The 16,267-nt window shown below is 42.6% G+C and overlaps 1 long non-coding RNA gene across 2 annotated transcripts in view; it reads left to right on the top strand.

The window, feature by feature from the left end:
• Positions 1–16,267, top strand: part of LOC144761300 (uncharacterized) — a 129,092-nt gene that overhangs the window by 78,270 nt on the left and 34,555 nt on the right. For both annotated transcript variants that reach the window (XR_013595662.1, XR_013595663.1), the window contains exon 3: positions 10,143–10,302. This is a non-coding gene — a long non-coding RNA (uncharacterized LOC144761300). The remainder of the gene's footprint in view (positions 1–10,142; positions 10,303–16,267) is intronic.

Raw genomic sequence — 16,267 nt, 5'->3', positions numbered from 1 at the left:
TCTCCTCCACTTGTTTCAACACCCCGTGTATGCTCCGCAAGATCTACTGATGGATCCCGCAGACACAAGGAAAACAGTCACCCAGGCCCTAGTCAGCAGCAGACTCGACTATGGAAACGCCCTCTATGCCGGAGCCCCAACCACAGCCGGAGGCAAATCCTTCTCCCACCGCGCCGCCAAGACCTGGAGCACCCTCCCCCTCATCCTACGACAAACCGAAGACCTTCTAACCTTCAGGAGACAACTCAAGACCTGGCTGTTTGACCAGTAGCAACAGCACCCCCTTCCTCCCCTCACTGCAGCGCCTTGAAACTCTCACGGGTATGTAGTGCGCTTTACAAATTATTTGATTAATTGATGGTGCACAAAGGGCATGCATTTTCATACCCGTCTGCTAAGTCGTGAATGTCCACATAGTTGAAGTATACTCAAGTAGCGTATGGTTAACCTTCATAGTGGCAGGGAATAAAAACCCTCATTGAATTTGAATTTGAGCAAATGGTGAAGCGAGCGAGTCTGAACCATATTATAAGCATTTAGGAGTTCTCCCTTTAAGAATATGTTGAAAAAGACCAAATGGTGCATTTAGTACCTTTTGTCACAGTCATATACCGCCTACATTTGGACCCTGAACTCGACTGTCTATACGAGTAGGATACACATACAAATGTGAATGTGATGGGTGGTACTGGAGGGCATCTGAAAAGAAAGGAATGAAATAAAAATTCGATTTATACAGCACACTATTACCCTGGGGTGTCTAGATGCTAAGCTCAGAAGAAAGGTAGTCTACTGGAGTGGAGGGGGCTACGGGGAAAGAAGGAGATATAAATTTAAAATGCATAAATAACTGATGGATAGAATGCAGACAATGTACAGAGATCCCATTGGACGCAGGGTCAGGACTGATTTGCATATGGCTGGGTCCAAACTGGAATGGCATGGTGAGCAAAAAAACTATGGATTTAGGCCCAGATTTCTGTACTGGGGTGAATGTATGACGTTGTTCTGCATTCGGTTTTCAGTTGCCTAGGAATTATTTTTATTGAATTTGTTATTGCCCTGTCCTAGGAACTTTATCTGGATTCAGGGGGTCCCTTTACTATACTTAGTTGTTCTGCATTCAATCCATTGTATTGTATTCGTTATTTGTAGAGCACATTATCACCTGCAGGTCTCTAAGCAAGAGCATCTATCCATGACAGTGGGAAGATTTCAGCTGTTAGTTGATGCCCCAGGCTTCTGAAAAAAGGACTGTCTTCAACTTCTTCCTAAAAGGGAGGAGGACCTGTCCTTGCGTACATTCTCCTGCGGATTATTCCAGATTTACAGAATAGATGTTGAGAATGCTCTTCCTCCCATGGAAGAAAGGCTGAAACGGTCCTTGATATATCCCAGGGCGTGGCCATCAATGGCTTTGTGTGAAATGCAGAGACCTTTTAACTTAGTTCCCTGCCTAACCGGAAGCCAGTGCAGCTGACGTAGCAGAGGATTGGCGTGTGCACGTCTTGGCACTCTGAAGATTAATCTGGCGGCATCATTCATGACAACCTTTAGTCTGGCCAACAGTTGTCGCGGGAGGCTGATATACAGGGCATTACCATAATCCAGACGTGACAGTTTCATTGCTGATACCGCCAGCCTGAGTATGTCGAAGGTGAAAAAAGGGGCCAGTTTCCGCAGCTGTCTCAGCAGGCCGCCACATGTGCCCACTACTGCCGACACCTGTTGTATAATGGAGAGCTTGGCATCAATTTTGATGCCCAAACTTTTCACGGCATAGGCCGGCTCCGGATAGGTGCCTTGCTCTTGTGGCCAAAAGAGCTTGCTCCAGGGGTTAGAGTCTGTAGTGACGGCCAGTACCTCAGTCTTGTCTGGATTAATTTTGAGGGAGTTGGCCGTCATCCAGTTGACAGTAAATTTTAGAATGTTTTGAATCCTTGAGTGCGCAGTCGGGGAGCTGTCTATCTTGATGATAATCTGAGCGTCATCAGCATAATTATAGATTCGGCACTCCATATTGTTCAGTGCAGCCATAAGGGGCTGAAGGTAGGTGTTAGAAAGGAGGGGTGACAAAGCCGAGCCCTGTGGCAGCCCGCACAAGAGTGTCCCTGGGTCAGACACATAATCAGATAGCTGAACTCTCTGGCAGCGGCCTTTAAGATATGATGTAAGCAACGCCACGGCCCTGCCCTGGATTCCCATCTCTGAGATCCGCGACAATAATAGGTCGTGATTGACCGTATCAAATGCCGTGGATAGGTCCAGCAAGACCAGGGCAATTGGCTTTTTCTTGTCTGCCCTCAGTCTTAGTTCATCCAGTACCGACAACATGACCAGTTCCGTGCTGTGGTGAGCTCTGAACCTTGCCTGATTGGATTGTAGGAGGTGGTTATCCTCTAGATGGTGTGATAGGGAGTATAGGACGTGCTGTTCTAATACTTCAGTAAGGAAAGGCAGCTGGGAGATTGGCCTAAAGTTTTTTTAATTCTTCGTGTCTGCCCCAGATTTTTTTAGGTGCGGAATGGCACGGGCCTCCTTAAGGTTAGCAAGGACATGCACTGCTTCCAGGGACAGATTAAGAAGCAAGAGAACCTCGCTACCAAACCCGGGGAGAGCCACCTTGAAGATACTTGGTGAACAGGGGTCTGCCGGAGATCCGGATTTCACCCGTCCTATTAGGAACGATAGAGAATCCTTGGTGAGCAGAGGAAAAGTGATCAGTGGATTATCGAATGTAGGAGGTGTACCTGTTGGCACTGCTGAGCAGGGGAATATGGGGGTGCACTGAAGTTCCATCAGGAGGTCCTCTACTTTCTTCATAAAGGACTGGAATTTATTTCAGTCTTTCTGACAAAAGGAGGGCTTCTGCTCCTTATCTTGTCTTAGCTCTTTCAGGATCGGGAAGGTCTCCTTTTGTGGGTTGCCAGCTGCAGCAACCTTTGCTTCATAAAATTCTGCTTTTCTTGACAGAATTGCCTTTTTATATGCAGCAAACATCGCCAAATAATCTGCCCGGGCCCCTGGTTCATGGGCTGTCTGCCAGGCTCTCTCGCACTGTTGAAGTGTTTGTTTCATATTTCTTAGAGCCTCATTGAACCAGGGGGCCCCTTTACCTTTGTCCCTTATTCTTTCCCTGCGAGCTGGGGCTACCGTGTCAATGGCATTCATGAGCCTTATCGATAGGGCAGAGCTCTCTTCATCAAGGTCTCTCATTAATGCCGTTGAAGTGGCTGAGTTATGTAGAATGGAGACCAGGTCGTCAGCGCTGATCTTATTCCAGCTCCGCAGCACTTTCCACTCTGGCGGTGGACTTGCTGTTGGATTAGCAAGGGGGAGCCGGCCATAAATTACAAAATGGTCTGACCAGGACCAGGGACTAATATTTATAGGACTGGTAAGCGGAAGGGATGACCATACCAGATCGAGTGTATGGCCCTTCACATAAGTAGGCCCTACCACTAATTGGCGGAGTTCTAAAGAGGTCATCGCCTCTTCTAACTGTTTGGCCTGGCTGTCTTTGGGCGTTTGTTCCCAGTAGAAGTTGAAGTCCCCCATCACCACCATACCTTGGTACCATGAACGAAGGTCGTGGACTAGTTCCGAGAAGGGTTTCACAAACCTAGGTGAAGTTCGCGGGGCAATACACTATCAAGATTACCAGACAGTTAGTCGGGGAGCAGAACTTAGCCCCCAAAACATCAGCACCCTCGATGCTTTCTGAACAGAGAGTCTCGGCCTTTAAATGGTGGTTATAAAGGATTGCAAACGCCCCCCCCCAGGCAGCTGTTGTGGTGGAGAGCCGCATAGTTCGGCGGAATGGCAGCTACCAGGTCGGGGGTTGAGGACTCTTTAAGCCATGTTTTTGTGATGCCTGGAATATCCCGCGGGTCATCGTAAAGGAGCGAGAAGACCTCAAGACTATGCTTCTGCAATGAGCGGGTGTTTAGAGTGGCAAAGCTGAGTCCTTGAGAGCTAAAGGGCCAAGACGGCCTAGGGTGGGATGTTGTATGATTTAGACTCTCCGACCCCTTTTGTAGCCTCAGCAGCCCTTCCACTTTGAGTGTAGCTGTTAGTTTGATATTAAGCGGCAGCGTGCCTTGATTTAGGAGCAGGAGTTCCTCCATGGAATACAGGAGGCGGGGGCAGGGAGGGAGTTCCAGAGTCTGGTTCTGCTCCCACAAAGCTCCTTACGCCCCACTGAGATTTTTAAAATTTTGGGACTACAAGATTGTAGGTCACAGCATAGAGGAACAATCTTGGCAGGGCACACCAATGGAAACTTGAGGTGGGCGGGCCAGTGCCCCAGAGTGCTCTGAAGGCAATACACAGGGCCTTAAAATCTATCCGCTTCTTGGCAGGAAGCCAATGGAGATGGGTGAGCGCGAAGGATGCAGATTCATGCTTGGGAATGCCTAAGAGTAGGCAAGCAGCCGAATTTTGGAGAATCTGAATTTTATTGAGACACTTTTTCCGGATGTTAAAAAAATAAGGCATTGCATGAATAGATTTTTGAAAGAACGAGTGCTGATATCACGGTTTTCTGTAGATTCAGTGGGAAAAGGGGAAAATATTTTTAAGAAGCTTCAAGGTATAGAAGGAAGCTGAGGTGATAGAGTTGACCTGTACCTCAAAAGACAGTTTATTGTCGAGCACAACACTAAGGTTCTGAACCTTCATAAGTGGTGTAGGAAGAGTGCAGAGGTCCTGGAGCTACCACAATTGAGACCAGAAGGAAGTGTTCCTTCCGAAAAGCAGTACCTCCGTTTTGCCAAAGTTTAGCTCCTAACAAATATGGGACATCCACTTTCCAACCTGGAGCATACATTTGTGGAAACACATAGCTATGTCTGCTGGGTCACTGACGACTGATACAACATTTTGGGTGTCATCGGCATAGGATACCAGTGAGGTAGAGTGAAAGGGGATGAATTGAATTCTTTGAGAGCAACAAATTGTTCACAATAAGAGAGGAACGATTTAAGAAGGGTAAGTGCACGTCCCCTAATGCCAATACAGGGGCTTTTTTATTTTAGGGTCCAACCAGACAAGTTCCCTTTTTTTTTTGTCCTGTTGAAGGCCATGAACTGGGTTTCCATTGTGTCACAGCTTCAACATTTTGATCCACACGACTGATTCGTCATGAATAGTACATGGAACAGCTACAGTGAGATGATTTATCACTGCTCTGTATTTCGAACAAGAGTCAGTTTGAGCACAGTGTGCACACACCCTTTTGTTATCTAGTAAGTCCTGGATTCCCTACTCGCACAAATGGTTCAGTTAAAGCTCATTGTACAACATACACATTTCAAATCAGTAAACTGAATATAAAATGAACAGAAGTATATTTTTCTCAGCTGGCGCCCTGAATGATTTTGCTTAATTTGTATATCAATATAAATTCCATAAACTGGCAAGTGAGAGTAAAAGAGAAAAATGTGTTCTTTATAGATATTAGGGATATTAGATACGATCTAGCAGGTGTTTATTACACATAATAATACCATTAGCAACTGAATGGAAAGGAATGAATTGGGAACTACTGTTCTCCTTTCTTTATTGATAGCAGAGGTTCCCCTTTAGAAAAAGAGTAAGACATGTTGCATTTTATAACCCCGAGCATCCTGACATTAAAATATTGACCTTTGGCATAAAGGGAGTAATTCTGGGAATATTGTGGGTATCTTTTTGCACACACTACCAGTTGCAAGAAAGTAAAGCTGTCGATGCTGGGTTGAAATATTACTGGACAAGTTGAAGACGAGATGCCCTTTCTATCTTACTATATGGATTTCAATACATTCTCCAAAACAATGCAAACATTTATAAAAAGTATCAGTTATCCATGCACTCATTCAGCAACGTATACTTCATTAATCCATGAACTTATCTAGTCATCATCCTCCCACTTAATCAAACACTCATCCATCCAGTCTTCCAAGCACTGGCTTATTCCCACATTAATTCACTAATACAATCACACTCACAACCCCACCAATCAAATACAATTTGTTCTCACTTCTAAAAAAGATCCACACCAGTTGGCTTTGACAATGCTTGTTAATTTTTCCACTTGATATCAAGCTGCTTGGATTGACAAAATACCCGAAAGACCAATTTTCCACTGCTGCTTGCGCCATGGACAATATTCACTTCTAACTTGAAACACAAATTTCCACATTTTTTGCGAAACTTGTATTTATTTTCAGTGGAATTTCTAAGTCGCCATGTACTGTACTTGAAAATCAAAACACAGCTCCACAGGTGTGACTGGTGTGTGCCTTATTTTCTCATGCATCTATGCCTATTTAACATGCATCTATTGCATGTAACATACAAGGCATCAGGTGCCAATAATTTGGAACTTTAACTTTGGGGTATAACTTCACTCTCTAATTCTCGACCCAGAGTCAATTTAGCAAAAGATGGGTAAATGAGGGCGCACCCAGGGGCGTACTTTAGGGGGTGTTTAGGGTGTGACACCCCCCAAATAAGTACATTCTTGGCGTGGTAGCTGGGTGTGGGGGTCGGGTCGGGTCTGCTTCATGTGTGTCAGTTTTTCTTGTCATCCAGAATTCACTATAAGATACTAACTTGTTCATTTTTTTTAATCAGGAACTTAATTATATTTAGACCCAGATTTGCAAAGATTTGGGCTGGGGTTGTGTCACTTTTTGACACAATCCCCTCAATAAAATCCCTTTTGGTATTTACCAAGACATGTAAATGTCAGTTGCTTGGCTCTGGAAGAAAAAGTAGCCTAAAGAAGCATACTGCACTATCTTGCGTTACTATGCATCAGGTAGGCATTCTATGGGTGGTGCATGGGCACTCCTGTGTATCCACCTATGGTGTTTACCACAAAGCAGAGTTGAAAGTATGGGTTTTCACCAAAATAGTGCTCCTGCCTTATGCTGACCACCCTGACTATAACGCAGACACCCTTGCAGTATGTCACAAGGGTGTCTGTGTTGGAGCAATACAGCCCAAAGTGTGCCAGTGCATGCGCCATTTCTTTAAAGCTATTGGGTGGTTTCTGCTCTCTTCAGGTGATGCAACACAGCGAAGAAACTTTGCTTGCTGCGCTGTTCCACTTCTTTGTAAATATGCCCCTCAGTGACCAGCTTACCAGAAAAGTAGCAAGTCTGCACCTATAGAAGTAAACCTTGATTCGATGCAAATGTAATAATTGACAAACATTGGCAGTAGTAGATTTGGAAAGCTTCACCAGTCTCAGGTTTCCAGCCACACTACTGGCAATCAAAAACATAAAATTCGATGTGACACATATTTGTAAATAGTCTAACCACTGGCAATCCTTCAGGATAGAATTCCAAACCATTGTTTTTCATACACTGTGCAACTCTAGACAGAAGCCCTGATATAGGGTTTAGAAGACGGTATCCACTCCGTCACCGATAATTATTCGATTTCATTTGTGTACTACAGAACACTGGGCTGAACATTCAAGGCCTGAATCACAAATTGCACTTTTCAGTAAGTTTACTAATTTTTGTTATAACTTACACTTTTGTAATAAATCCAGCACTACATATTGTCAACCACTGGTACTGCCACACCCACCCATAGAAAGTAATGGAGGTAGGGACTTAAAGTTAAAAAAGTCATATGAAATAATGTTACATTTAAATAAATTAATTAAAAGTAGTTGTAAATATAAATACATATAAATCAATGTTAAAAATATACTAAAACAGTATGCATTTATTATTTAGGTATAACATTTGCAATTACCTATTTTAAATTTGGAAAATAAAGCAACGAATGATTCATTTTTAATGATAACTTTTATTATATTATTTTCAAAATTTAAATAGGTTATTAAAAAATAACAATATTGGCAAGCAATGCATAACAGTTCAGAATCTCATTTGCATGTGTTATATTGATTTTAATTGCTTTAGGTCTAGGAAGACAAAGTTTCATGCAAATACAGACACTGTCAAACGGTTTATCATATGCAATATCAGAATTTATGTCTTAGGGGGGCGTGGCTTGCGCGCCGGCCAAGATGGCGGCGTAGTCCCGGAGCTCCACATCGAGCCTCGGCGCTTCGTATTTCTCTGCAGCACGGAGGGGCTTTTCTACAAGCGGTGAGCCGTTTTGGAGGACCGGAATGTGAGACGCGTCCACAGCTGTCTCTGTTTCCCGGCTCCGAGCACATTTCACCTGATTTCTCGTGGAGGTCCGTTTCTTCATGATCGCGGCCGCCATTTTGTGCGCCGGCCGCGCTTCCTCATAGCGGCCGGCGAGAAGGTGACTCACAAAACCTACTCATGCCGTTTCTGCTACCATCCACCCTCCAACGCGGCGTTTCACAAAGGTGAGCCTCCATATTGAAATTTGAAGTGCTTCATGATGCTCATAATACCCTCGCTTGGAATGCCCTAATTTCAACTGGCTGCCATTTTATGCGTTTCCATATTACTTCACAAGATCTTCTGCTATTTTTAAATTGACGCACAGCGAAGAGGTTATTTACGACTCTTGAACATTGCACTCTTTCATCAGCGGTCAGTCATGGCTTGTAGATTGCCATACTCCTGATGTTTCCTGCATTTGTTCCTGCTGACGACCTTTGCTGAATTCTATCCATTCATTTGTGGAACTTTTCTTCTCTGCACAAGGCATAACTGACTATTGCAGCATGTTATTTTTGTCATTTTCGCAATTTCTTTTAGTTCCACTATTTGCATGCCAACCCTTTTATTCCATACAAACTCTCGCATAACCTCTCCTTCTTTGAGGTAATTTACTCAGCTTTGTCCTTTCGGCTGTGGCGAACCTGCTTTGAGACTATCACATAACAGTGCCTTTGTTGCTCCCAGGATTTTCAGAGCTTGCTCCGGAACTTTTCTGTCATGCTACTAGCTTAACTGCAATTTTATGCTCCTCTCCTGCTGTGCCTAGACACCTACGTCCTTTCACTGGACTCATTGACTTCTCTCACTTCTTTCCTTGAGCCCTCATGGGAAAACTTCGCAACTTGAAGCTCACATCTACTTCTAAGGTTCCGGTTGTTTCGGATTCTGACTCCCCTCTCCCAGACATGGAGGAAAACCGTTCATCAAAATCAGAAACACCGCAGGGAGCCATTCCAAAGTCTTTCAACGTGGGTAAGACGCCATCCTCTTTGGTTTCTTCTAAGCGTCTCAAAAAAGACCCACCTTCACCTGGGAGTTCTTCCTCCTCTTCCTCTATGGATCTCATATTAGAGGAACTACGTGCTCTCAAGCCTTTCATGGAAGCCACCACTAAAAATATGCAGGCTATGCAGGAGAAATGGTCGTCTCTGGATGCGCGTGTTCTCACCCTGGAACAGTCCGCAGACTCCTTGCAATCCTCTTGTTCTCGTATTTCGTCCATGGAGGTGGAGATCCTACTACTAAAGCGACAGACAGAAGATTTGGAGGACAGGAATCGCAGAAATAATCTATGCCTCTACGGCCTTCCGGAACTTTCAGAAGGGTCTAATCCCACCGCCTTCTTCCAGTCCTTTCTTGCTAAGATTTTAGATGCACCAGCTCTATCGTCTATCAATATTCAACGAGCTCACCGTCTTGGCCCTAGAGTTGCTACCAAACCAAGAGGTGTCATCATGCTTTTTCTCCAGTATACTGACCTTCTTCAAGTTCTTTCTGCTGTCAAACTCAAGAAACAGATCATCTGGGAAGGTCATCGTCTCTACATTTCACAAGATGTCTCCAGGCCTACTGCAGAACGCAGGAAGCAGTTCTTGGACATGAGACCGCAGCTTAGAGCTCTCAATGCTCGATATGGCCTTTTGCATCCTTGTCTTTTCAAGGTTACTTATAAGGACAAGACAACCACCTACGAGGATCCTGCGGTCTTACAAGCCTTTCTTTGCCGACACGGTCCTGATGTCATGGATATGTCCAATCCTGGATGACTGTCTCACTAACTTCCTTAATTAATACAGTTAAATATGGTTCTGATTTTTCCATAGACGCTCTGTTGACATTCTAAAACACTCAATTGTTGTCTCTTCTATGTTTTTTCATGTATTTTCCTATATGATCATATTTCTTCATCCCAACTCTCTTTTTATTCCTGATTTTGCTCACATTTTTACCTTCATGTTTATCTTCATTCAACAGGTACTTACCTCCATCACTTCGCCTCGTGTTTACCCTCTTATCCCCTCGTGCTACCTCTCTTGGATGTCATCATATTTGAGGTTTGATGTTTGCTCTGGATGTTCTCGTCGTCGTCTCCTGCCGCCACCACCCCCCCTTCCTGTTCGGTTTTCTTATTTTTGTAAGTATGTCTTTCAGTCGTTCGTCTGGGACATGTACTGTCTCTTTTCTCTCTAATGATTCTGTCCTCCTTCCTCCTTCCAATTCCATGAATTCTTCTCCACTCTCCTCTTCTTCTCACTTCTACCATTTCTTCATCTACATATTTTTCTTCTTTGGTTCTTTCTTTCTGTGCTCATCATTGCTCACATCCTTGACTCCTTTTCTCTTCTCATTTTTCTTTTCTACTTTTCTCATTTCTTCTCAATTGTATTTTTATGCATTATTAAGCATGTTGTTTATAGCTGTTTTCTAATTTGTTTCATTCCGTGTAACGACATGGAACGTTAAGGGTTTAAATAACCCCATTAAAAGGCAGAGGGTTCTCTCGCATTTAGCAAGACTTAAAACTGATGTTGCCCTCCTTCAAGAAACCCATCTTTCTGAACCGGAGGCTTTGAAACTTAAATGTTGCTGGGTGGGTCATGTTCTTTGTTCACCTACTACTTCTAGAAAGAATGGAGTTGTACTCTTGTTACACAAAAAGTTAAATGTTTCTTCGATTACTCATGAATGTGATGTTGATGGCCGTTGGCTTATTGTTAATTTACTCATTGATAACATTCCTCTCACCCTTTTTAATGTGTACGCTCCTACTGCAATTGATAAATCTTTCTGGCCTGCTATTTCTACCAAAGTGTCTTCCCTTACTGGAGAGTATATACTCCTCGCTGGAGACTGCAATCAGATTGTGGATCCTTTCCTTGATAGACACTCAAAAGTTAAATTTACCCCCTCTAGAATGCACACGCAATTTCTCAACTCATTTCATAATAATGCCCTTGTGGATATTTGGAGACTTTGTAACCCCGACCTTCGTGAATATAGTTTCTTTTCCCCTCCTCACCAATCCCAATCTCGTATTGATCATATATTTCTCAGTAAACCTTTATCCCAACACGCTATCCGCTCAGAGATTGGCTCCATTCTGCTCTCCGACCATGCCTCTGTTTTTGTAGACCTAGACTTACTTCCTTTCTCCCCTCACTCTGGCAGATGGCGTTTTAATAATGCTTTACTTACAGACCCCACCTTTAACGCGGAATTTACTGCCTTTGCTAAGGAATTCTTTCTTTTAAATCAAACCCCTGATTCTTCCTTTGTTATGGTCTGGGACTCATTTAAAGCAGCTGCTAGGGGTTTTATTATTAATTTTGTGTCACAACGGAAAAAATTACACGCGGCTAAATCGGAGAAAATTCTAGCCGACATGAAGACCTTAGAACAAGCCTATTTCACTTCTAAATCTGACTCCTCCCTTAAAGCTCTTATTGATGCCAAAATCTCTTTTAACAAATTTACGACAGAAGCCGCTTCCAATATCCTTCTCAAATGTAACTCTAGGTATTACGGTGGTAAGAATAAAATGGGGAAGCTCCTGGCCAATTATCTAAAGATTCGTAAGGAACGCACAAAAATTCAGTCTATTAAAACCTCTTCTGGTGAATCCACATTTAAAGATAAAGAAATTCTTGCAGAATTCGCTAAATTCTATGATACGCTTTATACTCCTGAGCAAACTCCTACTCCTGATGACCTTCTTGCCGATTTTCAATCCCTACCTTCTCCCTCAACCTCACATGTTGATTTTCACAATTTAGAACGTGATATTTCTCTTTCTGAAATTTCCCATGCTGTTTCTAAACTTCATCATGGTAAATCCCCGGGCCCCGATGGTTTTACAATTGAGTTTTACAGTCACTTCGCTTCTCTTCTCCTCCCCAAACTCCTACTTTTATTTCAATCCTTTTCCGACTCCGGCTCTTCTAGCGGTTCCTTCCAACAAGCCTTAATTTGCTTAATTCCAAAAGATGATAAAGACCATTCCCTATGCAAAAATTATAGACCAATATCTTTGGTCAATACTGATTATAAAATCCTAGCAAAAATTTTAGCCCTACGTATGGATTCTCTTTTACCGGACATCATCGGACCACAACAATCTGGTTTTGTCAAAGGACGTCTTTCCTCAGATAATTCCCGAGTTTTTCTTAACATACTTGGTAAATCTTCTTCACTTACTCTTCCTTTTGCAGCTATCTCCCTTGATGCGGAGAAGGCTTTCGATCGCATTGGTTGGGATTTCATGTTTCAAGCTTTACGTTGGATTGGTATTCCTCCTAAATTCATTTCTGTTATCTCCTTGCTTTATTCTACTCCTCAAGCTTCTATTTTTGTTAATGGCATGTCTTCGGATTATTTCTCCCTCCATAGAGGAGTTCGTCAAGGCTGCCCACTATCTCCCTTACTTTTTATTTTGGCTTTAGAACCCTTCCTTACAAAAATTCGTTTAGATGACACTATTTCTGGTTTTCCTTTTGGTTCCCAGCAAGTCAAGCTCTCGGTCTATGCCGATGATATTCTTTTTTACTGCTATGACCCTGCTATTTCCATTCCCTCTTTTCTTCAACAAGTCTCTTCATTTTCTGCGGTCTCCGGATATCGTTTGAACGCTGATAAATGTGAGATTCTACCTTTAAATCCTCTTTGTCAGAAGCACTTTTTCTCTTCTACGGGTTTTTCATGGCAACCTTCTAAAATTAAATATTTAGGGGTTTGGTTTGCTCCCTTGTTATCTGATACTCTCAAACTAAACTTTGATTATGTATATAAGAAAATGGATGCAGCTATCACTCGTTGGCATCCACTCTTTTTGTCCTGGTGGGGTCGCCTCAATTCTATTAAAATGATGCTATCTCCCCTACTTCTTTATACTATTTCCATGCTCCCTTTGCACATCCCTCTCTCTTTCTTTAAGAAAATTGATTCCCTACTACTGAAATTCCTCTGGAACGGTAAAAGATCCCGAATAGCCCTTGCTTCATTACGTAAAGACAAAACAAATTCTGGAGTCCGCTTTCCTGATTTCAAACTATATCATCGCGCTTTTTCTCTGAAGCAAACAACTCGCTGGTTATCATCTGATTTACCTCATTATCCCCCTGTCTGGTTAAGCATGGAATCCTCTTTCATTTCTCCTTTCACCTTTCAGGAATTCTTATCCTTTACATCCTCCTTAACTCGTCTTCGCTCCCCTATTCTTTCACATTCTCGTAATCTCCTTTCCCCTTACGTCTCGTCCTCTTATTCATCTCTTCTTTCCCTTCATGAACAACCGATTTGGAATAATGCTCTTCTTAAAATAAAAAACCGTACCATATATTGGAAAACTTGGCATTCTCGAGGTCTTTCCTGGATATCTCAATTAGTGTCTCAAGGTAAACCTATTTCATTTCAACACCTTCAATCTCTTTTCTCTTTACCCGTTTCTGCCCGAGCTCAATACGACACCCTTTATCCAGCCTTACTTTCATATCTTCAAGCTCTTCCTTCTTCTAACGAAATTCCGGCAACTTGCAGAACCACTTCCCTTTTATTGGACGCGTCTCCTTCTGCTTCCGCCTTATATAATTCTTTTCGTCTTACCAATGATAGATTAAAATCTCATACTGAACTCGCTTGGGAACTGGACTTTTCTCAGACATGGCCGGTTTCTCTTTGGGACAAAATTTGGACTAAACTCCATAAGACATCCAGAGCTGCTAACACTACCCAGACTTTATTTTTTATTTACCATAGAATTTTATTTACCCCACTTGCCCTATCCCGTTTCGCACCAGACACTCCCTCCTCCTGTTGGTCCTGTCCATTCCCCTCTGCTGATCTCAAACATATGTTGTTCGAATGCCCCCCTATTTCCCAGTTCTGGCAGTTGGTCTGGAAGCAAATTCAAAAGATTTTTCAACTCCAGATCCCCTTTTCGCCTCTACTAGTTTTTCTAGGTTCCCTCTCGTCAGAACTTCCCCACCCTTCCAGCCATTACTCTTTACTTGACCTCTTCCTTGCTATAGCTTTTCATATCATTACCTCTAATTGGAAACAAGCTGCGAATGTTACCTATCAATCCTGGTGGAATGCAATTTGTTTTAATCACCGTTTAGACACCAATTACGTATCTCCCATCTCCTTAGCTATTAAACGGGACCTACTTTGGCTCCCTTTGGTAACATATCTCTCTCCTTCTGCTCCTGTTCCTCCCTCTCCTGCTCTGGACATAGTTGAAGTCCGTAAACCCCCATGACTGCCTCATTACTTGTTTATTCATACTTGTATTTGATTATTATTGTTATTATATTCATATATATTATATTGTTGCTTAAATTATTCCTGTCTTTATGATATGTTCATGCCTTCTCATGCTTGTAATGCTTATTTTATGATGTTTTTATTTTTAATGTTTATTTCTGCCATTTGCTTATTGTAACTCTTCTCTTTCCCTCCCTTTCCCTTCATTTCCCCCTTTTTATTCCTCAATAAATCAAACTTAAAAAAAGAATTTATGTCTTAGAATCATAATAATAAAAAATACTAAAAGACTCCCCTTGAATGCTTCTGCTGGGCAGACCTAGACCAGCTCTGCTACAAGGCACTGTGATGATGCCTAGTCTCTCTGTTCCTCTCTCCCTACTCTTTCCCCTAGTATATTTCTAACAAGCATACTGGCAGTGTGCGATTAGCAAGGGTTTTGGAGAGGTATGGAAGCAAGCATCACTCCCATTGGATCCTTATTGCAAGGCTCATGCCTCTTGACCTTCCTTTGCATATTTTGTTTACCTATGTGAGAAACAGGAAGGATCTTCATCACTTTCAAAGACTTTGATATGTTTCTCATGATGCACACATAGCATTAAAGTAGCAATATATTTTAAGGAAGTGTATATTTGGTATCCAATTTAACTTTATAATTCTGGTGAATATGTGTTATATTACAGTTTAACCAGAAAGTGAGTTCAGGCAAAACAAAAGGTAGTTACCTTAGCAGTGAAAGAAGTGAGATAATTACAAATTGGTATGACTGTAGTTTCATAGATAACATTAATGTTTCGTGTTTAGGAAATTCAAAGTTCCACTAGAACATAGAGAGTCAGAAATATAGTGATGTACTGCAGATATATTGTTTTGTGATATGAAGTATTAAATGCTGCAAGTAAGAAAGCGAGTTATTAATTGGGATGGATAGGATCCTCTCCCCCTCCCCCAGGGAATAAGGCAACAAACTTGCTAAGGTAAAACAGAGTTTAAATAGTTTAAACCAGGGCTCAACCCCCTAGTAGCTATGGCATGGAGAAGGCAGGGTTAACTTAGGAAAATGTGTAAAGTATTTAGGAGTAACAAAACAGTTAAAAGTCACATAACTAGGGGTGGGCATAGCTTGCATAATTTGCTGTAGTGTAATTATGAGATTTTGCAGAATTATGTGAGGAGTGTAACCCAGCATTTAGAGGTATTTTCTTAGCACAAAATGCACCCTTGCATCAAAAATGGACCTAAGGATGCATTTGACCCTGATAAAATAGTGCTAAATGCACAAGAACATAAACAGCAGCAGCCAGCAGCCACTCACGCTTGTTAAATTTGTTGTTCCTGTGCTCCTGCGGTTGAATTTTTGTGCCACATTACTCATAATCATGCAAACAGTTGTAATTGCGTGATTTTCAGTAATTTCACATCAAAAGAGTAATGCAAAATTACCGAAATTACTCAGAATAGGGGGCGTGGCTAGCCACGAAGGAAGATGGTGGCTACTTGGAGAAGCTCTGGCAGCCCGTCCAAAGAACCCCCCATTAATCCGCCTTATCATCTGTTAGTGGCGACGAGCGGGACCCTCCTGAGTTCCACTCGCCACCCTGTTACCAGCAATGCATTTTGGAGCCAAAAGGAGCCATGTTTCAGACTGACACTCTACTGCGGCCTGCTCTGTAGACAAATCCGCTACCTCAATTTGCGGTAGAAAGCGCTCAGTCGGTGCGTTTTGAAGGTCCAGCGTCATCCCCCCTCCCTGTAACTGCCTCTCTCCACCCCCTCAGACTAGAAGGACCAGAACCAAAGTTCCCCCATCAGCATCCGCAAACGCTTCCCAGAGGAGG

This window comes from Lissotriton helveticus, chromosome 6 (assembly GCF_964261635.1).
Source record: "Lissotriton helveticus chromosome 6, aLisHel1.1, whole genome shotgun sequence".
Taxonomy (NCBI): domain Eukaryota; kingdom Metazoa; phylum Chordata; class Amphibia; order Caudata; family Salamandridae; genus Lissotriton; species Lissotriton helveticus.
Note: the sequence above shows the minus strand (reverse complement) of the source record. Positions and strands in the feature narration are given on the sequence as shown.